A 26,705-nucleotide genomic window follows, 5' to 3' on the forward strand; every position below is an offset into this window, starting at 1 on the left:
GGTGCAAGGTAAGGGAGACCACCGGGTCACTGACCCACTGAGCCACAGGGTTTGCTTTGGCAAGTGAATGCAAACAGGTGTATCTGTTCAAAAGAGCAAAACAGGACAATCAAGCTGCAAAGCAAGAGGAGCTGCTGCCACCTACAACCTTCCTTTGGCCTCTCAGTCTGCTGCCTCTTAGGGACAGCTGGCCTTTGTGGCATCTTAATCACAGAAAGAGGGTTGGAAGGGACCTCAGGAAGTCAGATCTAGTGCATCCCCCTGCTCCAAGCAGGACCAGCCCCAACTCCATCATCCCAGCCAGGGCTATGTCTACCCAGGTCTTTAAAACCTCCAAGGATGGAGAGTCCACCACCACTCTGGGTAACTTCTTCCACTGCTTTACTACCCTCCTAGTGAGAGTTTATCCTAATGTCAAACCTCAACTTCCCTTGCTGCAGCTTGAGCCCATTGCTCCTTGTCCTGCCACCTGCCCCCACTGAGAACAGTCCAGCTCCATCCTCTTTGCAGCCCCCCTGCAGGGAGATGAAGGCTGTTATTCAATCCTGAGGTCTTCCCTTCTGAGGAGAGGCGGAGGGAACTGGTCTGCAGAAGAAGGTTGACCACAAGGAGATCCTGGATATCTGGGACGTGCATCCCTGACATTAGGGACACTGCCCCCCACCCCATGCTCTCACAAGAAGGCAACCATGCCTGCCCGCTGCTTGCGAGCCAGGTCACACCACTCAGGCTCCCTGCCCTGCACCTCTGCATTGCCAGGACACCCTAATAATTCTCCTCAGCCAGCTGGGACTGGATTCTTAAATGACAGGACTGTCCCAGCTAAACTGGGACAGATGGTCACCCTACTCACAAGTCCTGTCCCCCAGCTCCCCAACCATTTTCGTTGCCCTCCACAGGACTCTCTCCAACTTGTCTACATCCTTTCTGCAGTAGGGGGCCCACAGCTGGACACAGGACTCCAGATGTGGCCTCTCCAGTGCTGAATAGAGGGGAAGAATCACTGCCCTCCATCTGCTGGCACCGCTCCTACCAATGCAGCCCAGGATGCCGTTAGCCTTCTTGGCAACAAGGGCACACTGCTGGCTCCTGTTCAGCTTCTTGTCCCCCGTCACCCCCAGGTCCTTTTCTGCAGAGCTGCTGTCTAGCCAGTCCACCCCCAGTCTGTACTGGTGCCTGGGATTGTTCCATCCCAAGTGCAAGACTTTGCACTTGTCCTTGTTGAACCTCATGAGATGTCTTTTGGTCCAGTCCTCCAATTTATCAAAGTCTCTGTAAATCCTAACCCTACCTCCAGCGTATCTACCACTCCCCACAACTTGGTGTCATCTGCAGACTTGCTGAGGGTGCACTGCATCCCATCTTCCAGGATGTTGATGAAGACATTGAACAAAACCGGCCCCATGGCCAACCCCTGGGGCACTCCACGTGATACCAGGTGCCGGCTAGACATTGAGCCATTGATAACTACCTTCTGAGCCCAATGATCCAGCCAGCTTTCTATCCACCATACAGTCCATTCATCCAGCCTGTACTTCCTTAGCTTGCCTGCAAGAATATTGTGGGAGACCATATCAAAAGCCTTGCTTAAGTCAAGGTATAGCTGCCTATAAGCATAGGTATATCATGTGCACTGGGCTCCCTGCATCCACAGAGCCAGACATCTCATCACAGAAGGCAATCAGATTGGTCAGGCATGACTTGCCCTTGGTGAATCCATGCCATTTCTGATCACCTTCCCCCCCCCCCAAATGTACCTGGCAATGCTCAATCCAGGAAATCCTTTCCTCAGCTATGCTAGACCCCAAGGGAACAGGTACACCTGTTCAGAAGAGCAAGCACAATGGTCTTATTCGTATGATGCTAGAGATGCTAAGATCTCTGCACATTCTGTACCGAGCATCATGTTCAATCTGCAGCCTAACCATAAAGTGCCAAGATTGTACTGCTGCTGCAGCAGAGAAAGGAGAGAACTCAGATTATGGGCGCTTCAGTGCTACCAGGAGGCTGGCAGCGATGTCAAGGGCCATCTAGTCCATCACCAAAGAAACAGCTGGAGCCAGAACTCCATTGCCAGCACAACCTGTCTTCCCACACACAGAAGAGATGGGAGCACTGCACACCAACACAGCACAACCTGCCACAAGTTGAAGGGGAGCAAAGATGGCTTCTAGAAACCAAAAATACAGGCTGCAACAGGGCTGCCTTCCTTCTCACTGCCCACCTGGTATGTTTTACTCTGGAAACCAGACCTTCCATGGGTGAATTCAGTCCTCATGGACCATTCTGCTACAGCCTTGTCTCAGCAGTGCAGGTCTCTCAACGTCACTGCCTAGCACGTTCTATTAGAGGCAGGTAGCCATGCAAGTTTGTGGTGTGTTCCCAGTGACTTGTCCTCCGGACAGAAAGTGAAGCACGGTTGGTCACAAAGGCAGGGGCCATTTGCTAGTCCTTCCTCCGAGGCAGAGCTGTGACCTGACATCACTAGGGCCTACTGTTTCCTCCTAGAAATACTTGCCATGTCTACAGTCGAACATGCAGATCTCCGATCGGCCTCCTCAGTCATCTATGGACTCAATGACTTTGCTATTTTACTTGAAGACTGATCTCCCTCATGTCGAAGGGCTGCTGACAGGACAACGACAAAGCTGTTGAAAGCATTGTCATTATGCATCCTAAGCCCATGTTAATAAGGAAGCTCTCCAGAGGGCTGAAAAGCACCCTCTCAGGGAGCAAAGGACCTCAAGAAAAAGTAATCACCGGATCCAATGAGGGTGGAATCAAATCGTTTATCTGCTGTTCACCTATAAAATGTAGGACAGGCAGAAGGAAGAGTAGACACCCACACTCCAATCACCCCAGGGCCCACTCCCCAAGTGGATCACCACCTGAACTGGGAAATCTGTTGAACTGCCTCCAGATGATGATGCAACACCCATACATTTTTCCAGAAGACTGCAAGCTGTAATTTCTTCTCTTCTACTCTCTTTGCATGGAACAGGATACTAAGCACTGTCCCCTCATTCAAAACCCTTCCACAAGCCCCTCTCCTTCATCTGTATTGCCCGCCTGCCCACAATTCTCACTCAGACAGGAGTAAGTCTCTGCTCAAAATAGTTTTCCTGAATCACAGACAATGAGGGTGGGAAGGAACCCCAGGAGGTCACATCTAGTCCAGCCCCTACTCCAAGCAGGACCAGCCCCAACTACATCATCCCAGCCAGGCCTTTGTTTATCTGGGTCTTAAAACACCTCCAAGGATGGAGAGTTCACCACCTCTCTGGGGAGCCTGTCCCAGTGCTTCACCACCCTCCTAGCGAGAAAGTTTTTCCTAATATCCAACCTCAACTTCCCTCCTGCAACATGAGCCCATTGCTCCTCGTCCTGTCATCTGCCCCCCTGAGAACAGTCCAGCTCCGTCCTCTTTACACCCCCTCTGCAGGGAGGTGAAGACTGCTATTCAATCCCCCTCAGTCTTCCCTTCTGCAGGCTCAATCAGCCCATTTCCCTCACCCTCTCCTCATCAGTCCTGTCCCCCAGCCCCACAACCATTTTTGCTGCCCTCCGCTGGACTCTCTCCAATGTGTCCACATCCTTTCTGTAGCGGGGGAGCCCACAGCTGGACACACAACTCCAGATGTGGCCTCCCAGTGTCGAATAGAGGGGAAGAATCACTGCCCTCGATCTGCTGCAAATGCTCCTGACAATGCAGCCCAGGATGCCGCTAGCCTTCCTGAAGTTTGACTAGTTTGTTGCGAAGCTTTTTGAAAAGCAAGAGGCCAATTTCAGTGTTAGATAATGGAGGTAGATCAAGTGGAGGATCATCCATCAAGATCAGGTGTATGCTAACCTACTGTGTGCTGTGGGATCAGCTAATGCCACTGTGAAATAATTCAATGACATTCATGTAAGATGATCATGGAAACAGATGGCTTTTCATCTCCAGCCAATTAACTCACCCGTAGCAAGTCAGCAGCAGTCAAAACAGCTCCTGGAAGAGACAGCATCTCTGTGCCAGCACGGGACAGAGGAGAGAGGTAATAGAACTGAACCAGTGAAGAAAACCGCAATTGGATATTGATTCTCCAGGTCATTGCTTCAACTCCAGTCTAGACCAGCAACAACAGGATTCATAACCTGCTGCGGCTAGACAGAGGCCTATGAAATGTGGAGAGATGTGACCACCCCAGATGACACCTTCCCTTTGTTAATACTAGTAGAGCTCACTAGGTGGTGGCCTGGGACAGCCTGCTTTGTCACCCTACATGCTGGGCACATCCTTTAGGGCAAGGGACTTAGCTAAGAGGGATGCCAACACGGCACTTTTCATTACTTAAGTGAACATGAACCGAAACTGGCAGCACTGGAATAAGTTTAGGACGTTCCAGCCAGCACTGGCAGATCCCCTGTATGGAGTAATTCTCACTGCACAACAGCTCTCTCCTGCTTACACACACTTTGTGTCAGCGCATGAGGCCTGCAACAGCCACACACAAACAGGAACGGTGTCTGCTGTTTCTTGTGGCTGCTAAACCACCCTGGAGAAAAGCCACAACTAGTCTAACATCACTGAAGCGCGGCTCAACATGCCAGGGGCAGGGTCCGCTGTTCTGTGGCATTTCCAAAGCCTGAAGGCTCTGTCTTGGCTACCTTTATTATCTTGGGAATTTTTAAGGTTATTCCCAAGTGTTTGCAAAAATTTACAAAATCAAAATGACCTGGGAGAGAAGGGAAAATTGCTGCAGTTGGTCAGAGAATTTCCTCCTATAGGAAAGATAAGAGATGCTAGAGAGAGTTGCTTCTCCACATGCAACCCCTTTCTTCCTCTAGCACCAGTATTATGTATTCTACGTTTCTACCAACGTACTACATTCATAACATATACATATGGGCATCACTTCCCCAGTGAAACACAGCATGGAGTAGGTACCCAGGACTGCCCCAGTATGCAGAAAGCTCATTAGCCATGTTAAAATAAAAATTTACTCTAAGGACTCCAAGGAAATTCCTGCTGTTAAGAAAAACCTGGGGAGGTTTAGATAGTTTTGATTTGCCATTTATGCCTTTGTAAGATTTCTTTTGTGCAAGACTTTCATGTAATCACCAGAAAAAGGAGAGAGAGAGAGAGAGAGAGAGAGAGAGAGAGACTGCTGAAATTGTTCTTAGCAAAACATCAGAGCACTGAGCTAGTGTGACAGTAAAATACCTACTCTTTGCTCATTGTTCAGGAAATCCCATTTTAAAGGGTTATTTCTGATCACTTTAAAGAGCTATTTTCTTCCATCAATCTTGTTGCTATTGAAAACAAGGCAAGGGATTCTGCTTTAAAATGTTTTTCACTTTATACTGGCATCTCTTTAAAGCCCTGAGCATGCTGGATACAAGGGTGAGGTAGGAGTACATCCAGCAGCGCTAATGGAGATCTCTAGCTTTGCCATAATTAGCATCCCCGGGAACCCGAACAGACACATCTCAAAACGTACAAGCAGTCCACACTCCCAATATACCCCCCGTACTTTGCATAAAGGAAACACTTGCTCCTGGCAAGATGCAGAACGCTGGTAGCTTTGCTGGCCTGGTTGCATACATGTACTCCTGCCGCTTCAGAAAAAAGGAGGAACTGGAGAGGTCTGGACAGGTCATTCCCCCAATATGAAGCAACAAAAGCTGGCTCTTACGATATAGCCCACGAGGGCAAGCAGGACCTTGGACTATTAGAGGGAATTCACCCTCCTAATGCAACACTAATTTAGTAGTAGTAACAGCAAGCATCCATCTCACGAGACAAGAGGATTATGCCAAGTGAGACATCAGCTTGCTGAAAGTAATCCTTGCTTGAAAGATAAAAAGCACCCTGGAGAGAGAGACGCTGAGCTGCCTACACACCAGCGTTCCCCTCTCAGCCTTGCTGGTTTGATCCAAAGGAAAGGCAGGTTCCAGTACATTTGGAACCAGCTTGGCCACAGGAGCTGCCGGAGCAAAGGAGATCCTTTACCCATCTACTGGGGCTCCACTCCTAAACTGGCTGCTGACCAGGGTTCAAGAGCCCAGTCTACCCTATCATGGAGCACATTTCAGTTCCACAACTTTGTGGCAGCATTTCCTCCGCCAGTGGTAAGACTAGTACCCCCTGCAAGGTGCTCTTCTGCAAAGTCATCAGCGCCCTAGAGACTGCCACGTTATTTAACCGCTACTCAGCGGTAACAGTCACAGGTAGGTCCCTCTACTACAACTTACAGTAGCAGGTGAACCTGACCTGCCCTGTATTAGCACCAGAACACAGTTCCTAGTTCCCCAAGAGTGAGGCTTTGTATGTATTTAACTATCTGTGTGTGCCCTTGCTGACTTCCTTATTTTCTGACACATTGGCACAGCAACAAAATAGCCTGGTGTGCTTTCCTTCCTAGGAGCTTTGGAGAACTCTTCTTCAGTGGCTGGTGTACCTCCACGCATCCTACCTTTTTTAGTTCTGAAATCCCATCCTAGCTGCCAGTCTCACCAAGTTTGTGTGTGTGTGTGGGGGGGGGGGTGGTGGAGGAGAACAGGACACTCTATGCAGGAACATATATTAAATAGTTGTCAGGGTTGTACGTTACCCCAGCTACTTGTACCTGCAATAAGAAAACCTCTGTTTTAGCAAACGCTGATAAAATTTGTGAATATCTGCTGTGCATTTAAAACTACTTGATTACCCCCCACCCCCAAACACACACACACACACACACACACACACACACACACACACACCCCCTCCCCTCTCCCCCCAGCACAAACACTAAACAGACATGCAGAAAAGTTTTCTGTGGTCTATCTGTAGGAAGGGTACTTTGTGTCTAAAAGGTCATCCAACATCTCTTCCAGCTATGCAGTTGGCCCAATAAAAATATCACCCCAAAAAGTCCTTGCCTCTCCTACTTTCAAAGTCATTTCAAAACCAGAGGAGATAACACAGCTGATCCCATTTGAGACCAGATTAGACAGACATCCTATTTCAAAGTCATGCCATCTCATGGAAAAAATGGGTTCAACAGGCACCAAAAGCCGTTCTCAGTCAAGGGCAACTAGGTGAACCAGGAGCCAATACAAGCCAAAGGGCTCTCCCTACACAGCAGTTCGACACGGTACAGAAAGACGCATTCTCATTCCATTGCCCGAGACAACGGTGCACATTTTTTGGCTGAAACCCCACAGAAAAAAAAAGCAATAGCAGACGGTACCTCGGGCACCAGAACCTGATCTTTAGCTTCCGCTGAGCGGCTATGGTCCTGATCTCTTTTCAGCATTCTCTGCAGAGGTGACTGAAGTATAATAGACAGCTGAAACCTGGAATACCAGAGTTCGCACAGAAGATAAACTGAAACCAAATCCCACCAGCTTCTGCTGCCAACTACAAGAGAAACAGGCGAGCTGCAGGCCCCAGGTGGCACATGCAGCAGTAAGACGAAAGCTGCTATCTCAGCCTTCTGTGCCAGTGACCAAACCGCACCACTAGAGAGATTCTCTCTCTCTCTATATATATATATATACACATATACACACACAACATTATATAATAACTGCCCTCCTTACCAAACCACATGCAGGGAGTCGCACTGAGGCTTGCTGTGATGGGAGGTCATATCCCAACCTGAACGTTAGCACCATTCAAAGAAGAGGGGAAAGGAAGGATACACCAGTGAGACCCAGCCTTTCCACCTGCCAGTAGACGTCATCTGAGTTTATTCCCATTTGACTCCTGCTTCAGTGGGGGCTGGGGTGGGAAGTCATTTCTCTAAAAAGAAGTTCAGAGAGGAAGAGAGAAAAAAAAATAATAATATCTAGGCTGTGCTCAGGCCACTGGCCTGTTTCACAAGCCTGCTACACAGTGAGGTCTGAAACACCAGCTTTCTGTTCTCCACTGATATTCCCATGGCGAGAATAGCATGCTTTGTGCTGCGCAGGGAGAGAGGCCAAGGGTCCAGAACACTTCCGATGGGAAAGTCACAACCGAAGCTCTGACCCCTGGGGGGGCTGGTGCTTTGGGTGGGCAAGGCCTGGCTCAGCTCTTTGAGAAGTAAGGCTCCAGGCTGTCTGGGGTCCGTTCGGTGCCGTACATTCCTCGTAGAAGGTGCCTTTCACCAAAGAGCAATCCCAGTGGCAGTGGCTGACTGAAGTTCACCTCAGGACCACAGCCGTTGATTCCATCGATTCACAAGCATAATTCAAATTCGGTACCCAAGTCCAAAGTGGGCACCTTCCCAGGCACACAGCATGGGACACCCTCACGGCCCATGGAATCAAATGCATGGATCACTTGGGCAGTCTTGCACCCGCTTGACTCAAGATGGCCCTGCCGAGATCACCTCACTTCTTATTGCATTGCAAATTTACTCTGTTCTTCAGTTCAAAGCACTAGCATGATGCAGACCTACTTATATCAGTGACCCAATCTCCTTTTGTGCTATAAACAGCTGTCACTTCCATAAACACCATACTCCTGTTTATCCTTTTCATGTGGCAGCACTGCAGGTTTTCCATTACGCTTGGATTATACCCTCCAAGCCTTATGCCATGAAGGTAATAATATGCTCAGTCCTGCTTCTGCTGCTCAGCAACTCCCAAGGCACACAGAGGAAAATGACTTGCTGATTTCCCCATGTGTAAGACAGAAATAATGATACTGACCTCCCTTGTAAAGGGCTCGAGGAAGTAGAGGGGGGAAAAGGGAGAATGCCTACAGCTAGATATGTTAAATAGTAAGGAGCTACGTACCAGAAAAGTTGTCTTCTCAGGCCCCTCAGAAAAGTTCCCTGCGCTAAGTGAAGTGGTTCTCGGAATAAAGACGAAGTCCTTCAGAAAATAGCAGCCATTGTTTTGTCTGGCAACAGACCGTTTGGGAGGATTTCTAGGTACTGAAAACAATCCTCCCGTTTCTATTGCACCAGCTGTGAGGGAGCTTTGGGACAGCAGTGCCACTCTGTCTCACTTGCAGAGAGCTGATTAATTAGGATGCAAAGCCAACTAGCTTGCAGCCAAGCTCTTCTCGGGTTTGTTTCAGTTGTCACCATCCTACCCGTGTTCAATGCCCATGATCCAAAAGCTTAATAGGACTCAAAAAAGGACTAGACTGATAGAAAAAATAAAGAACCACCTTCATCATTATAACAGTGTGGATTTAAAAAAAAAACAAACCCCAAAACAAACAAGCCACACACCAGAAGAACAGCCACGTGATCTGAAAGCAATATAATCCTTCAAGCTTCAGGGCACTGGCCAATTTGTAAGTAATGGGAGCTTGGAAGCAATGCTTGCAAGGAAGTTGCTTTCTGAAGGTTTCTTTGGAGACTTCTCCTCAAGAGCCTGTGAGAGCAACTGATGGACCCTCAGCCAGAGAGACAGCTAGCCTGATGCAGGGCCAAGCCCATTTCTCTGCAGACACACATGGAGGCTGGACCCGAAGATCTCACGAGGTCCTGTCCTGCCCTAAATTTCTGTTAAAGCTTTGCCCAGAGATTCCTTTGAAGCTTGACAAAGACAAGTCTCCCCTAGAACGGAAGGAAAACCTGACCTATCATTCAGCATGAGTCATCCCTTACTAGACCACAGGTGGATCAGACTGGACTTTACTTAGAGTGACTCAGTGCTTAACCTCTACACAGACAAAAAGCAGGGAAGTGGTTTTGAACAAGGACTCTTTGTGATTGTGAATTTTTTAGATGTTGCCAACCACCTACCGGAAGCTACATCATCCCTGGCCATGTCACCAGTTCTGGAGTAAGTCAGCGCCCTCTCATTTAGCAACCAACCCGCTTCACAACACGTGGCAGGGGAATGACTGCCTCTTTTGGTGTTGAACAGGCAATACAACAGCCACATGCGATTGCCCCCTCAGTTCTCCATAATGCAATGCAGCTGCCCGGGAGATGAGAAGCCAGGTCTTCAACTTCTGTCTTCCAACTCAATGTGTGGTACGATACTAGGATTCCTGCTCTGTGCTCCAGGTAAAGACATAAGGAAGCCAAGACATTCATTAAGATGTGCTTGTGGAGAAGAAGTTCTTTCCAAGCCCCAGCTGCAGCAGTATAGCAGGAGCCGATTTCTGAATGCAAGCAGGGCAAAAAAATAAAAATCACCTCCATGTAAGCATGTAATATATTCCACATGCCAGATAAAGTATGGAAGTAATTTTTTCAGCTTGCTTGTTAAAAAAAATTTAAAATCTCTCTACAGAAATGCTTAAAACCATAACGTTTTATTTTATTATTCCTGCCACATTACTCGACTGTAGATCTCAATCAAGTTCCATCGCCCTGCTATACACATCACACTTCGCCCATTTCCATCTCCTCCTCTTAGAGGTGCTCAGTTAAATTATATCCATTTAGCTCTTTTTCACATCAGGCAGACACCCCAGTCAGCTGACCACTGGTTACTGCCTCAGAAGTTGTACATTTACAATGGAATCCACTTGCATTCATGCCATATACATCCTTAATGGGAATGTCTGCATGCACAAGTTAGTTTGGGAGCAGTTTACTGTTGAGTAAACTGCTCGAAATTAAGCTCTCCTGGGCATGTGTCTATACGTGCAGGGACATGGGAGCAGATTTGCTGCTCCTAGCAGCAGACTGCTCCCTGCAACACCCAGGTGGCTCCCCTGGATGCTAGCCCAGGGACGAGGAGACAGCTGTCTCCTGACGGGGGCTGGGACATTGCTCCCTGCTCAGCAGCAGGCAGCTCCTGGGGGGCGGGCTTTGCCAGCAGAGCCCAGGCGTGGACAATGTCCCCCTCCCCTGGCAGCAGGGAACTACCAGCCCACACCCCGCAATCACAAGGAAGGCAGATCCCAGGGGCAGGGAGCAATCTCCCATCCCCTGCTGCCCAGGAGTATATTTGCTCCTGGTCAAACATCTACACGTGTGCTACTGCACAGTAAGTAATGTCAAGTAAATTTGCCACTTGCATTTGCAGGTAACAAGTTTACTCATGATTAGAGATAATTACCACACAATAAGCATTTGCATATGTAGACATGGACACTTACTCCACAGCAATTAGCTCTACTGCACAGTGAAGTGTCTCATGTAGATGTTCCCAACTTGCCTAACTGCATTACACAACCTCAATCCCAAATTTGTTTCCACTGCTATGGTTTACATTTTAAGAAGCAATAGTTACCCAAGTACTGGCCAAATGCAAGAAGCTTTTAGCTGCACTGCCTACTCCTTAATTTAATTGAATTCCATTTAATGGCATAATAGGTGGCAACACGAACAGTGAAGCAGAAGCAGCTGTCAATGGCTTGAAGAGAAACTGGAAACGATGGGAGATAACAGGCCTAGAACTGACTAGCTCCAGCCATTTTCAAGGCTCCTAATACTAGCCCCGACTATGAGGAGCCTGGAAATGGATAGGACCCAGTCACAGCACTGTACACCTAAGGAGCACTGCTTACATGAAGTCCAAGTCCCATGCTATGCACTTAAATTGAGCACAGTCATCTACAAACAGGATGATGGGCACATGTCTAGGGAAAGTGTCATCATCTTGCTACAAACACTGTTCCTACCCCGTGCACCTAAAGGTATCAGGCATACCATTTCCACTGTAATCTCCTGGGGCCAAAGAGCAGGTCTTTCTGCTTGTACTGGGAAGCACCTAGTATGGTCAGGTACTGCTCAAATAAGCTGGTATTTGCAGTTTGTCAAGGGGTTTGCTGCACGAGACCAAGAAAGGCTGTGAACCTGGATGTCCGAGTATGAAGTACTTTTGGACCGGAGGTGGAAAACAAAAAGGTATTCTCTTTACTGGCACACCCTGTTCTGGCAGACAGCCACAGAAATTGCACTTCCTGCCTTCTGCAATTTAACATCTCATTAGAGCACAAAAAAGTTCTGAAAGTGCCCCAACACCACCATCTTTATATTGTTGAGCTCCAAATGTCTATGCCAAATCAGGGCACAGAGTCTTTGCCCTCATGTTTAAGCAGTGCCTTGTGACCTACCGCATGCAGTTTTCAACAGTGAAGCAGAAACAGCCTGCACTTCAGTGGGTACCCCCCCAAATCCTATTTTTATTACAGAAGTAGCCAGGAAACCTATTCAGGGACTGGGACGCCACTGTTCAGAGTAAGAGATGTACAGCGACTCCAAGACGAGAGAAATGGGTAAATACAGACAAGGGTGCACAGAGAAACAACGAGTGGATGTCTCATTAAGGTCTCACATACCACTTTAAAGGCAAAACCGTATCATAGACCAGTGGTTAAAGCATAAAACCTGGACTTTTCTTCCCAGCTCTGACTGTTGTACCATGACCAGAAAGTTTATAATAACCAAGATAAACACCAGCAGTCGTGCATCATGTGGGCTGTTTACCCGGCACAAGTGTACTAAGCTCTTCACTGGGCAATCCCCAACCAGTCACATTTAATTCAATGTCCATTTTCAAATTAAAATTTGACCTTGCCTCTTCTCTCTATCTTTAGCCTCAGCTTATCATAAAAATTAAGGGCTGGAAGGGACCTCAAAAGATTGAGTCCAACCCCCCTGCTCTGGGCAGGAACACTGCTGAGATCAGATGATCTCAGCAAGGCGTCTGTCCAGTCTCCTCTTGAAGATTTCCCAGGTTGGGGACTGCATCCCTCCTTGGGAAGTCTAGTCCAGATTGTGGTCACCCTTACCATAAAACACATTCTTCCTTGCATCCAACCTGAAACCATCCTTTAACACAGGGGTTTTCAACCTTTTTGGATCAGTGTACCCCTAGCCACTGGACACGGAGCGGAGGGAGTTGCACAGTGGCGTTCCATCCCCACCCGCTAGCATGTACCCCCTAGGTAGGCCCTTCTCAGGTTCCCCCGGTAGAGAACGCCTGCTCCAACAGTTTATGGCCATTGCTCCTTGTCCTCCCCTGGGGTGCCCTAATGAACAGTTTCTTCCAGCTCCTAATATTCACCCCTTATATGCTTATAGATGGCCAGCGAGTCCTCCCCCCAAGTCTCCTCTTCCCCAGGCTGAACAGTCCCAGATCCCTCAGTCTTTCCTCATAAGGTTTGTCCTCCAAGCCCTTCATCATGGTAAAAAGTCTGCAGTTGCTTTTACTATGAATCATAGACAATGAGGGTTGAAGGGAACTCATGTGGTCACATCTAGTCCAGCCCCAACTACATCATCCCAGCCAAGGCTTTGTCTACCTGGGTCTTAAAAACCTTGAATGATGGAGACTCCACAACCTCCCCCGGTAACCTGTCTAGTGCTTTACTACCCTCCTTGTGAGAAAGTTTTTTTTCCCCAAATATCTGACCTAAAACTTCCCTTCCTGCAACTTGAGCCCATTGCTCCTTGTTCTGTCATCTGCCCCCACTGAGAGCAGCCCAGCTCCATCCTCTTTGCAGCCCCCTGCAGGGAGGTGAAGGCTGCTATTCAATCCCCCTTGGTCTACTCTTCTCCAGAAGAAATCAGCCCAGTTCCCTCAGCCTCTCCTCACCAGTCCTGTCCCCTAGCCCCCAAACCATTTTCGCTGCTTGCTGCTGGACTCTCTCCAACTTGTCCACATCCTTTGTCGTGCGAGGCCCAAAACCGGACACAGGACTCCAGATGTGCCCTCCCCAGTGCTGAATAGAGGGGAAGAATCACTGCCCTCCATCTGCTGGCAACGCTCCTGCCAATGCAGCCCAGGATGCCAGTAGCCTTCTTGGCAACAAGGGCACACTGCTGACTTCAGGGGTAACTCTTCAGATGTGGTAAGAAGCTGGACACAATCAAAGTTGCTCTTCATTTCCCTGTAGTTGTTTTGCTTTGTTTAGAGGGGTTTTTGGGTAGTTTTTTTTGCAGGTGAGGGGGGTGGAAGTTTGTGCCTTTGTTTTAAACAGTAAGGAAGGACAACCAATAGGCAAAATTCACCGTTTCCTCAATCAGCTGAAAAGCCACTTTGCAGAGGTAACCTTGATGCCCTTTTGAACATCACCTTTAGTTGCTACAGCGGTAACCTTGATGCCCTTTTGAACATCACCTTTAGTTGCTACAGCGGTAACCTTGATGCCCTTTTGAACATCACCTTTAGTTGCTACAGCCCCTTGTGAAGAGGAACTGCTCAGTAATGGGGACACATCCATATTTCACTCCCCACCCTTCCATTTCCCAAGGGCAGGTTGTGTACATTTTTGATGGGTGGAAAAAAGATGGGTGCTTGTCCAACAGATACTTGCCACCAGAGGCAAAGGTGTATATCCAGGAGATTACCACCATACCTCTGATCTATTACGGACGTAATCTTGGATGCCACAGGATCTCCACTGAATTCCTGAAGGCCGTCCCAGGAAAAAGAACTTCACAACAAATCCTTTAGCTGAAATCCAAGTTTTGGCCCTTCTTTCAGGACAGAAGGCTCTTTCTTACCAAGTCTGCTCAGAGATGGCGGGCTGGAGAGGCTGTCAGAGGACTGAGCGGGCCCTTACATTTTTCATGAAGATCAGTGCATTTATTTTTCTAGATGAAGTGATGATTGCTGTTGGTGTTAGATACAGTTTCTGCCCAGGTCTTCAAACACATAGCTGTTTCACAGACAGGAGCTCAAAAACGTACAACTCTAGAAGCTGTAAGAGGAACGAGCTTTTCCAGCTTAGAGAGAGACTTACATTTGGTCCATTTCTAAGTTTCATGCCTTGCCCAGTTCTTTCTCCATTCAGACCTTTTCCCCAAAGCAGGATGAAAGCTATTGCAGCAGGTGGTATTTAGGCCTGATGATCGTTTGATTTGTGTCGTTTGGAATAACTAAATGACTGACTGGGCAGAACAGCTCTGTGGCCATGATTTTATGGTTTCAGTGAAGGACAGGAGGGGGTGCCTTCACTTCTACTCTTTCAGAAGCAGAGCTGTACAGACAATCTGCACATTGTTACTGAGAGGTGAACTTAAAAATGTTGGTGACAGAAAACACACTCGATTTTCTGGCAATGCATCTTCTTTGACTTAGTTTACTAGTCTTTTTTGGGGAGAACCAGCCCAACTTAGATGTTAGATTAACATCACGTGGCACTCAGAAGCTCAGCTCTTGCCATCAGACCCACTTTTAGTAGAGCTGGTTTAAGGTAAAAATCTTAACCGTCATGAAGCTTTCCAGGTCTATATAGCAAGCGAGATGTATTCCTACTTCAGCTGAGTTGGAGCAGGCTCCTAAGACTGTCTGCATATCCCATGTCATTGCTCTAACCACTGGGATGTTTGGCTACACTGGAGCCAAACAGTGAATGACTCTCATGATAAACCCAGAGAGATTTTGAAAGTCTCAGGGTCATTGTAATGTGGGATGGAGAAAAATCACTACCTTCCCAGCTGTATTTCTGCCCATTTGCTTTAAATTCTACAGAGCAAGGTGTTATAGGAGGCCACATTATTAGTTTGTAAAAGTCACAACTTCACAGATGCTAAAAACTACCCCCAAGTCCAAGACAGAGTTAAAAATAGGACTCAGGAAAGTTGAGAACTGGCTTCCATTATTATATGGTCTCACTTCAGCCTACTGCTCTATTACATTGTCTTATAATACTGTTTAGCTCTGCAAAATATAATTTTGTCTCTAAAAGAACCTTTTAAAAAGTTCAAACAAGTTTACTAAACAGGAAAAGCACCTAGGTTTCTAAAACCCTGTATTAGTCACTGCAGAAAAAAACTAAACCATATTTTGCTTTCTTAAGTAACGTACTTCTATTCGGCATGGATTTAGTGCAACTCATATTGCCTAAGAGTTTCCAACTTGTTTCAATCATATAACATTTCCCCACTGTTGTACACTTATTCTCTCCCACATACAATTAGCCAGTAATCACCTTGGAGGAAAATATAGTCATGTAGTAAAAAGGTAGCTTTCAATACATTTCCCTGTAATATTAGAGGAAATATTAACATAGCCACCCATCACCCAGGCAAACAAGTTTCTACAAGAGTTTTTAAAACAGTGAATCTACATTTACTAGCCCCTTTCCAAGCAGACTTTCAGTGCACTTTGCAAACTTGGTGAGCGGAGAGAGTTATTTCATCCACTTCTGAAATGCAGGCGGCACCTGTGAGATGACTCACAGCAGCCATAGATTACTTTCTAACAGGCTCTAGATTACAAAAATACCATTTTTGCAGGCCTGAATATGCATAGCACTTAGCAGCAGCTGAGTCAGCAGCTCGCTGGATAAAATCCTATATATTTTAATTCCACAGAGTCCAGTGATATCAGAAAGACTCACCAACGAGACATTTGATTTCCGGGAGCAGCAAAGCACTACCACGTTTCTCCTTGCATTAGAGAAACAAATCCTAAAGCTACTTTCTTACTAAACAAATCGGACTTTGAGGATGTTGCTACTGAGAACAAACCAACTATTATTCCTATGGCATCTTTATCACAATGGTCCATGCAAGACTAATTCAACGTAGTCAAAGAAATGCAACTCCCCTCCCCACATTCCCACACTGCTCTCTCCCTCCAGATGAAGTCCCAGAAGCAGGCATCTTGCAGCCTTGTGGCCCCTTTTCAAGAGACTCCAATTATACAGGAAAGAAATGGGCACAAGCTGTGAAACTGGAACAGGTGTCCTAGCCTCAGGGTACAGGTCAAAAGATTCACTGGAAGAAGTCATCTTCTACCACCATCTATCTATTTTAGAGTCGGACTCCTCAGATGAGGAACCACCACTGATTCTGAACGCCAACGGCTTCTGCAAACTATGAGCCACAGAGATGCACTATTGCAGAACTCCTGCAGCCTTCCCCCCACAAACCCTACAACACATGGAATAAAAAGCTTCTCATCTCTGCCTTTAAGGAGGAGGGAAAGGGCATCCAGTTAGAGTCTGGGTCCAATGAGAAGACTGGTGGGACAATTTGGGGGGGCAGTGCCTTGAAGACAGAGGAGCAGCCTGAATGTGTTTGCCAGTGAAAGATGCAGGACACTGAAATGGGGAAACAAAGAGTAAAATGATCACAGGCCACAAGCCGAAGAGGCAAGAAGTTCACTATAAAGAACTTAACATGCAGCCCGAGCTTTCCTGGATTCATAGGATTTGCTGTTCTTCCAGGCTGTATCCCTTTATAGCATAAGCACTTTGCATGTCAAGAGCACTTAATCATTTGTAAAGTTCAACTCCCTCCATCAGGATGCCAACAAAAACACCAACATCAGGGCTGCTGATGTGCTAAAACCAATGTCGATGATGCTGACTAATCCAGTCTCTTAGTATTCCTCCCACCTGGCTGCACCCATCTGATCTTTCTGGTCTTCCCCTTTGATTACAAGCTCTTTGCTGCTGGCACTGGGTTTCTGGTTTTTTTATGGTGCATTTATACTGCTCCAAGCACAGAAGAGCCATGATCCAGGACTGGGGCTCCTATGTTATTTGTATTACCAAAGCACCAAAAAAGCCATTTTATAAAGTGAAAATCATCCTACCCTACAGACCGGCATGGACAGCCAGAGTTTAAGCAGCTTTCTTCCAAGAGACACAGCAAGCTAGCAGCGATCAGGAATAAGCCAAACAAATCCTGACCTCCACACATTCGGTAACATCTCTGCACCACAGCCACTTCCTTCTTCTTTAGCTTGTCCACTTTAGTTATTTGTCCTCAGCTACAGCCCCCCTTAGTTGCTCAGCCAAGCTTCATCTCTTCCAGTCTGAAGAGCAGTCATTCTTTCCAACCCCCCGGTTGAATGATTTACTTCCATGTCTGTGATGAGATTCTTACTGGACATATCCACATATGATTTAAATAATTCTCCCAACAGCTATCCTCAATACCAACTTCATTTGACAAATTTCATACACCTTGGTTTCAAGTAGTAGGAGGCTGTTTATGCAATCCTGAAACAGAAAACTGACTCTGTTCTGCTCTTCTATAGCTTTTAGTGGATCAAATTATTCAAGCTAGATTTCATAATGTAAACATATGATGCTGAAATTCAAACATTCAGATCAGAGCTAGAATCAGCCATTCAGGTGATTCCTCTCAGTCATGGGATGAATGAGAGGCCAACAGCAGCACAACAACCAGCAGTTTATACGTGCAGAATTAAAAAAAACCAGAAAAACTCCCCCACCAACCCTAAGCCACTTTTTTCTTTTTTTTTTTTTAAAGAAAGGAATAAACCAACTGATCCATTTGCTGAAACACCACAGCTCCTGTAATCCTAATCTTATGACATTAATTAAAATGTCTGTGGCAATACACTAATTTCAAGCACTGGGATCCCAGGACAAACAAAAGCAAGGTACAAAAGAGGAGCTTGTTTGTATTTTACGAACCGTCAGAAAACTGGAAGCTGCATCCAGAGATTTTTGGCAAAAGGCATTGGACACAACAGCTCCTTCTCTCCATGCTCCAAGTCCCAAATGCACAACTTCTCCCCCTTGTAACGGACAGAGAAGTCCAGCTCCCTCCCCACTGATTTCAGAAGCCGCCACCTGCTCTTTCAGAGCTGGAACGTTTGCTGGATTCACAACCCCATGGATTAGACTGCTAACCAGCATGAAAAAAAAAAAAAAAATACATGGTCCACCAGGTCCATCAGCCCACAGCAGCATCCACAGGACTTCCCCTCCTTCTCACACGTCCTCTTAGTGCCTATTTATTCCCCGTGTCTTCTGCACCCACGCTCTGCCCCCTGCTCTCCTTTTGCAAAAGGAGCAACAGCTCAGAGTCATAACACTACACCAGTCACTACCCCCTGCCTTCATCCGTGGGATGATCAGATGCTCTGTTCCCTATTTTTATTCCCTTCTTCTGCAGGCAATGGCTCCCCTACAGCCCCTCAGGCCACCCTATGCTTCCACAAGCCTCAAACAAGAAGTTTCTCCCAGCTGAATGTTTTGGGCTCTTCTACAGAGGTGAACAAGCAACCAGCCCTCTCTACTTCTCTTCCCACATCTAGCACTTGCCTCCAATAGTCTCAGTGTCCAGCTACAGGAGGGACAGAGATCCCCGTCTTCTGCAGGTCTTAAGCAGCTTCGGTCTCTGCAGGGTAGGTAAGGTTAGCTGAATGGTCCTCCCTTCCCTTTCCCCAGGCTGTTTAATGCTGCCACCCTCCTTAGTTACTATTTAACCCTTTCACCAGGCAAGGCCGCTTGGGACGCAGCACGCACCATGCCTGAGGGAGCAGTTCTTGCCTAGCAGAGCCTGATTCCCAGCCCACAACCAAGCATCTAAAACAAGCCCCTCAGGTGCACCAGCCTGCTCGACCGGAGCCCGAGCAAGACAAGCTCGGCCCAACACGCCTACACGGGGCCCCGTCACACCTGGATCAGAGGAAACCAGCCCTCTACTCACAGCTCAGGCTATACAGCTCGTTTCTGTCGGTCTGCAAGGTGCAAACCTACACGGCTCCCAGACTAACACAGACCTCTCCTTGGCAGTGACTTCTCCACCTCCCTGGCTAGGCCCAGCCATCTCCTAACTGGAAAAAGGAGGCAACAAATCCCCCTCCCCAAACTGCCGGGGCCAAGTGGCTTCTGCTTGACTGACGAGCAGGGTCAGGTAATTAGCATGATGATAACAGTAATAATCATAGTGATACCCATCATCAGATAAAGATACTAATGACAAACAAAGTAATGAGGCTATTGATACTAATAAAATAACAACATTAATACCCCCTCCCCCCCCGCCATCAATGGGCACTAATACCTTCCCCCACCAGGAAACAAAGGGCACTAATACCACCCTGCCTCCCCCGGGCATCAGTGGGTACAAATACCACCACCCCCAGGCAACAATGGGCACTAATACCCACCCACCCCTGGCATCAATGGGTACTAACACCACCCTCACCACCACCCCAAGGCAGCCATGGGCACTAATACCCACCCCCCCCCCAGCATTAATGGATACCAATATCCCACCCCCCAGGCATCAATGGGCATTAACCCCTGCCTCCCCCCAGGCATCAATGGGCACTAACCGCCCCCCCTGGCCAGGCATGAATGGACACTAACACCGACCCCCCCCCCCAGCATCAATGGATACCAATATCCCCCCCCCAATCAATGGGTACTAATACCCCACAACAATACCAATACAACTAATAAGCAGGGATCTGCTTATTTTCTCTGATTGGGGATTTGTTTTTCTATTTTTGGTTAAAAAAAAGTAACCCCAACTCCACGTTGTTCTGTGACTTTAAATGAAACGCTGCCAATATACAGATATACATATATAATATACAAGCATCTGTATGTACTGCAGAGGTACATGTATATCTATATATTGACGGCGTTTCGTTTAAAGTCACAGAACAACGTGGAGTTGGGGTTACTTTTCTTTTTGTTTTAAACCAAAAATGGGGGTGTTTGTTTGTTTTTTTTAAGTCATAGAAAGCCAGGATCCCTGCTAGTGAGATATTACTTGCGATACCAAGTGACAATATTAATAAGTAACGATACCAATCAATAACGGTATGAACGATACTAGTATGATACTGATTATGATACCAATAACTACCGTTACTCCCCCAAGCAAGGATACCTTACTATACTTCCACGAAAATCTTTAGTAAAAAGGTGAAAGATTTATGCGATCTGAAGAGAAACCAGAGTATACCAGAGAAACCTTATTATACTTACTGACTAATAAGGAACAATAACAATACACAGCAATATATCAATGATACTAGTAAGATATTAAACGTGACACCAACAATGGGACCAATCGCACTCGGGACACCAATAAATAACGGTATCAACGATGCCAGTAAGGTATCGATTGCGATACCAATAAGTAACGATACTTATTGACCGAGTAATCAGGAACAACAGCAATGGTTACTAATAAGTAACGATACCAATAAACAGCGATGATCCCAAGACGCGGCAATACCAATGATACAGGTAAGGTATTCATTGTGCCACCAATAACGGGACCAGTCGTAAAACTGATGTAAAGTCAGTCAGTGCCGGCACCAACGGCAGGGATGACACCCGCCCCGCCCCCGCTACTAACCATGGCACCGGGGGGGAGGGAGGGGGGCAACACCACCGCGGAGGCCACGACACGACCCGCGCTGCTAACGGCGCCCCGCCTGAGGAGAATGGGTCGGGGGTCCCGCCCCCCGGGGCCGGAAGTAGGGTCCGCACCTTCCGGCCGCGCCACCTTCCTGGCGCGCTCAGCCTCGCTCCGGCTCCCGGCCGGCTGCGGCTGCAGCTCCCTGCGCCCTCTGCCCTCTCACCCCGTGACGTCACGCCGCGCCCACGCATGGCCCCGCCCATCCAGCGCGTGGCCACGCCCCCGCCCGCCCGCCCGCCAGCCAGAGCGAGGCAACATGGCGGCGGGGGTGGGACGGCGTGGAGCAATATGGGGTGGGGAGTGGGGGCACATCTGGAGTGCTGTGTCCAGCTGTGACCCCCCCCCCCCCACTACAGAAAGGATGTGGACACATTGGAGAGTCCAGTGGAGGATAACAAAAATGGTGGTGGGGCTGGGGGACAGGACTGGTGAGGTGAGGCTGAGGGAAATGGGCTGATTTAGACTGCAGAAGGGAAGACTGAGGAGGATTGAATAGCAGCCTTCAGCTCCCTGCAGGGGGTTGCACAGAGGATGGAGCTGGGCTGTTCTCAGTGGGGGCAGATGACAGGACAAGGAGCAATGGGCTCAAGCTGCAGCAAGGGACGTTGAGGTTGGATATTAGGAAAAACTCTCACGAGGAGGGCGGTGATACACTGGAACCGGCTCCCCGGAGCAGCAGAGGAGTCTCCATCCTTGGAGGTTTTGAGGACAAGCCCGGGTGCGTTGAGGCTAACGTCTATGAGACGTGACCTCCCGAGGTCCCTTCAGCCCTCGTTGTCCCGGTCCACGATCTGCGCGACGTTATTTCTGCGCGGTGCCTGAGGGGGAGCTCCGGGGTGGGGGGGACGATCCTCTGGATGGTTAATCCGGCCACCCAGACGGGGTCGGTAAAGCAAGGGCACGCTGGAAACGATTATGGCATCGCCACGTGTGCGCTGGCAGCCGTTTCATCAAACCGTTCCTTATAAAATAAGCTAAAAATCCCTTGTAAAAACCCATCCTGCTCTCACAGATGAGGGTAAAGGGTGGTCAGATGCCCACGTCTCTCTGAGGATCGTTGCTGACGTGCCCGTGGTGAGGAGCATAATACTCAACCGCTAGGACCAGGATGATCGTGAAAGCCAGACAAGCAACTGGTGAACGAATCGTCCCGGGGTGCTTGGAGGGAGCGAGCCCTCGCTGACAGGTTCAGGTACCTTTGACCATTCGTGGAAGCACTTGGACCTCCTGCAGAAAAGCCAGGATCGGCGTGGAGGGGGAGAAACATTAACAATATTTACGCAATTTGGAAGCTTCCTCTCAGTGACCTCCAGTGGGATGGTGCTTCTAGGCAAACCTTTGCTGGCTGGATCAACCCCTGCAGCGCAGCACCAAGGCAACTGGGCTCCCGCTGCTGGGCTTCGGCAGCCGCTGGAGAGGACATGGAGCTGCCCGACGAGCTGTCACGATGCCGGAGAGGGAGAGGTGCTTTTAAAGCCAGGGTGGCAGCAAGACTGGCCCTTCCTAGACTTGCAGTTTCGGTGCCTTTGCAGCCCAATGACAGAGCAGGGTGGGAGCTGAGCCAACAGCACAGCAGATCATCTCACAGAGGCATCAGCTGCCCTAAGCCAGACTTGCTGGACCGCCCATGCTCCATGCCATGCTTGCGGGACTGTGTGGTCAGTGCAATACGTAGGAACCCCCTCCTTTGTCAGAGGCCAGGCCTGTGCTATCACTGCCTAGACTTGAGCTGTTGAAGATAGCTCAGGCTGGCCTCCAGGGACACAGCAGCCAGGGGCCCTGCAGGTGACATAGTCCTGGGCACACTGGCAAGGCTGAACAAGTGCTGGGAGAAGCAGAGACAGGCAAGGAGCAGCAGGGACAGACAAGAACGCTACACGCTGTTGCAACCGGCATCATCTGAATGCACACACAGACGTCACATACCTGCTAGCTTCGCTCTGGCACCTAGACACCCTCCCTGCACACCAGACTCCCGTCGTGCTAGGTGCTGCACAAAGCCATTTGCTCCCCCTGATGGTAGAGGAAGCTAGGGTCTGTTAGGGTCTCTGATCAGGCATGCCCAGCTAGGCCAAGCACCCGAGTTTCTCGCCTGCCCCTGATCCCTGGTTAATCCGACCACCCCAGTTCTCTGCAACTGAATGGCAGCTGAAGGCACCACTCACCCCTTTCAAGCACACCTGCAGCCCCAGGTCTGTTTTGCAAGCCTCATGGACGCTGCTATCTGATTCTCCTGGCTCCTGACTTGGCTTCAGCTTTCCCTGGCCCTGACCCTGAATCTGCCCTGGAACTTGGTACTGGCTCTCTGACCCCTGGTTTTGGATCTCAGCTCACGTCGCACTGTGCCTATTGGATCTCCCTTTTTCGCTCTCCTGGACCTTGGTCCCTGCTTTCTCCAACCTTCCAACCCAGACCCCAACCTGGCACTTGGGTAATGAATGCTCCCACCTGGTTGACCCCCAGGTTGCTCCTAGTGGCCCAGCTGCCTATGTCCCAGATGAACCCTCATGGGGCAGCTCCAAGGGACATTGCAGGTGTTCCCCACATGCAGCAGCTGCACCCGGGAGTCTGAGCAAGGGCAGGACACTGCAAAACCACGTTGTCCACATCAATTGCTGCAGGGCATTAACTTCCATTCATGACTGTAACAACCTCCTTGTGTGGCCTACGAGAGCCAGGTGCCCAAGGTTAGCTCTGGGTATGTGAATTACTCCCCCAGGTCCAGGCATTTGTGGAAGCGGGGCAGATTGTGCTGAAGCACAGGCTGACCTTTCCTCCAAGGCTGGGGCAGTCCTGCCAAGGGATGAGGTTACCATTGTGGCTTCCAGCCAGGCTGTGATAATAGGGAATTAATTGAAATGTTTCCGTGTGTCAAGCCCACACTCGGCACCTGCAAGCAGCCGCTTGTTGTAGGCCATGTCTGCTGTAGCAGAAACAGGATGAAAGCAACCATGTCATGGTGACTGGCTTGCTGTGACTTGCCAGGACTCAGTTCGGGACAGCACCCACCATGGAGCTGCCCAGCAACCTGTCACAATGCCAGAGGGAGAGATGCAAGATGCACTTTTCCTATGCCCACAGATTCAGCTTCTTCACAGCCTGAGGACAGAGCAGGGTCAGAGCTGAGCCAGCAGCACGTCAGAACATCTCACAGAGGTGTCAGCTGCCACAGGTGGGGGAGAAGCAAAACCCTGGCATCTGAAACCCTACACAAGCCATGCAGGGAATAAAAAAGGTATTCCCATGTCCAGTGGACACCTGAGAATAGGTAACCAGGGGGCGGTGGCACTGGGGGGGGGTGGGGAGGGACAGAGCAGGGGAAAGAGCAGAGAACAAAGCAGCAGCAGCAGCAAAGAGACTAGAAAAGGTCTGACCCCTGCTCTGATGACATCTCTCTCCACAGTGCTGCTTTTGGGGCACGTTTTTCAACCCCTTCACTGGAGCGTCAGCTGCATTACGTGATGCCCAGCCCCAACCTTGCTGTGGCCTGTTTACATTCGTTGCACCGGGACTTTTCCCAGGTAGAGGATGGGGTTTTCCTATAAGTTTGTCAATACTGTGTTTTAAATACCCCGCGGGGGTGGTCTCTGTCAGGTCCCAGTTGGAGCACAGTGTTGCCATGTCTGGTCCTGGGACTATGGCCCTTGCTGCACATTTTCCCAGGCCAAACACCATTGCTGGATTGGTGGGGGGTATCCAGAACCATTCCAGGAAGGACACATTGCTGCCAGGATGTAGACGTTCCCCTTCAAGCCTCAAATTTCTTCTCCCACTGTTCTGCTTTGCAAACAGCACTTTAGATAGATTTGGGTACTCTGAGATCACGGACTTCCTAACTGACTTCCTGCCCATTGGTCAGGCTGGATTCAATCTGACGAGGGGGCTGGATTCAATCTTACGAGGTTCCATCCAGCCCTAATGTCTATGAAATCTATGAATTGGACAAGCAGCCAAGCTTCTACAATATATGAAGAATTACAGTCATGACCTCCTCATGCCTTCAGCCCCCCTCTACATGGTAGCTTTAAACTGACCTGGGAAGTTAGTGACATGATTGGCCCTAAACCATGTCTCATGTATTTAAAACTTGCTGACACCCTTGCCTCGCTTTTGTGGCTGCCTCCCTGTTTCTGCAGGGTGGACAAGGTCCCTCAGCAGGGGGTGTCAAATTACTCTCCCAGACCTCTGTGTGGGCATCCCTAAAATGATCCGCTTCGCCCGCATGCACGTCAAACAGGCATTCTCCTCCCTGCTGAGGTTTTCCTAGAAGGCAGTCTTGCAAGCTAGGTGAGGTGGCAGACTGGATGTGGAGCAGGGTTGCCAACTGTCCATAAATATACAGACAACCCATAAGCAGTAGGGGGAAAAACAAACCCTTGATGCACAAAAATAATGGGAACTGTCTCTAAAAAACAGAGAATCAGTGAGCTTGATGGACAGACAGAGCAGAGCAGTGCCACCTAGCATCGGAGTGGGAGCATGGCACCCTGCAGAGAGCACTTTCCAGGGCTTTGTGGTTCCCCCCTTCTCTACTCCCCATCCATGTGCTGCCACTGCATTCCCCCACCCCTTATGCCTGCCTCTAATAGCTGCTTAGCCAGCATGGAGCTGTAGGGTTGGGAGAAGGGAAAGGCGGCAGATAGAGGTCTGTGCTAGGACAGGTGGTGCAGGGCCGGTCGGGGTAAGGCTGTGGGGTGAGATGGGAGTGTGGTCAAGGGTGTCAGTGTGTGAGAGGTGAATAGGGGACCTTGGGATGGGTGTAAAAACATTGCTGCAGTCAAGCAGGGTCACCAACCCAAGACATTTTTTTTTACTAATGATCTGCAAACAATTTTTATTATGGTGGGTGTTAACCCCTAAATATGAGCCCGGCCCTTGTCCCGGGCCTGGCAGAAGGATTATGCAAGACATCTGTCAGTAAAAACACGTCAGTAAAAAAAGTTCTGTCATCAGTAAAAAGTTTGCAGGTTGTCAGTAAACAAAAAAAAAATCTGGAATTGGCAACCCTGACGTGGAGACGCAACAGAAGGCTCCTGGAGGTTGCTTTGTGGCTACAATCCAGCCAGGCCTGTTTTAGATGACTTAGATGAAACCAGGTTGGTTGCAAGAACGTGATTGCACTTTGCCATGGAGATTGGGGGAGCCTGGACGTTCCTCCTGTCAATACACGGAGCATAGAAAAGCAAGCTGCACAGTGGTGGAGGCTCTTCTGCAAAACTACTAGCATGCTAGAAACACTGTTGCTTCCCCACTGGATGCTGCTTCTGGCCAAGCCCGTGTTGTCACTTCTTGCCCCAGGCTCCAGGCCATTTTCACCTGTCCTTTTGAAGAGGAGCTGCCAGTGCTCACTGCCTCTCAGATTTGGCTGCAGAGAGGATCTCCCATTTCTATCCAGGCATCAGGACTTGGGGGTTACAGCGGACAATAAGATAGTTATGAGCCAGCAGCGTGCCCTTGTTGCCAAAGGGGCTAACAGCATCCTGGGCTGCATTAGTAGGAGCGTTACTAGCAGATTGGGGGAAATGATTCTTCCCCTCTATTCTGCACTGATGAGGCCACATCTGGAGTCTTGTGTCCTGTTCTGGGCCCCCCACTACAGAACGGATGTGGACAAGTTGGAGAGAGTCCAGTGGAGGGCAATGAAAATGGTTCAAGGGCTGGGGGACAGGACTGGTGAGGAGA

General features: G+C 48.9%; 1 protein-coding gene across 3 annotated transcripts in view; it reads right to left on the reverse strand.

Annotated features, from left to right (window-relative positions):
• Positions 1–21,194, reverse strand: part of SCAP (SREBF chaperone) — an 82,072-nt gene extending 60,878 nt beyond the window's left edge. Inside the window, exon 1 of one of the 3 annotated variants that reach the window (XM_019492414.2) lies at positions 21,095–21,194. The gene's annotated coding sequence lies outside the window, so the exon portion shown is untranslated. Of the gene's footprint in view, positions 1–18,271; positions 18,483–20,960; positions 21,063–21,094 lie in introns of those variants that run through there. The other 2 variants (XM_019492416.2, XM_019492415.2) reach the window with 2 other exon arrangements.
• Positions 21,195–26,705: the final 5,511 nt, after the last annotated feature.

Source organism: Alligator mississippiensis, chromosome 5, assembly GCF_030867095.1.
Source record: "Alligator mississippiensis isolate rAllMis1 chromosome 5, rAllMis1, whole genome shotgun sequence".
NCBI classification, from domain to species: Eukaryota; Metazoa; Chordata; order Crocodylia; family Alligatoridae; genus Alligator; species Alligator mississippiensis.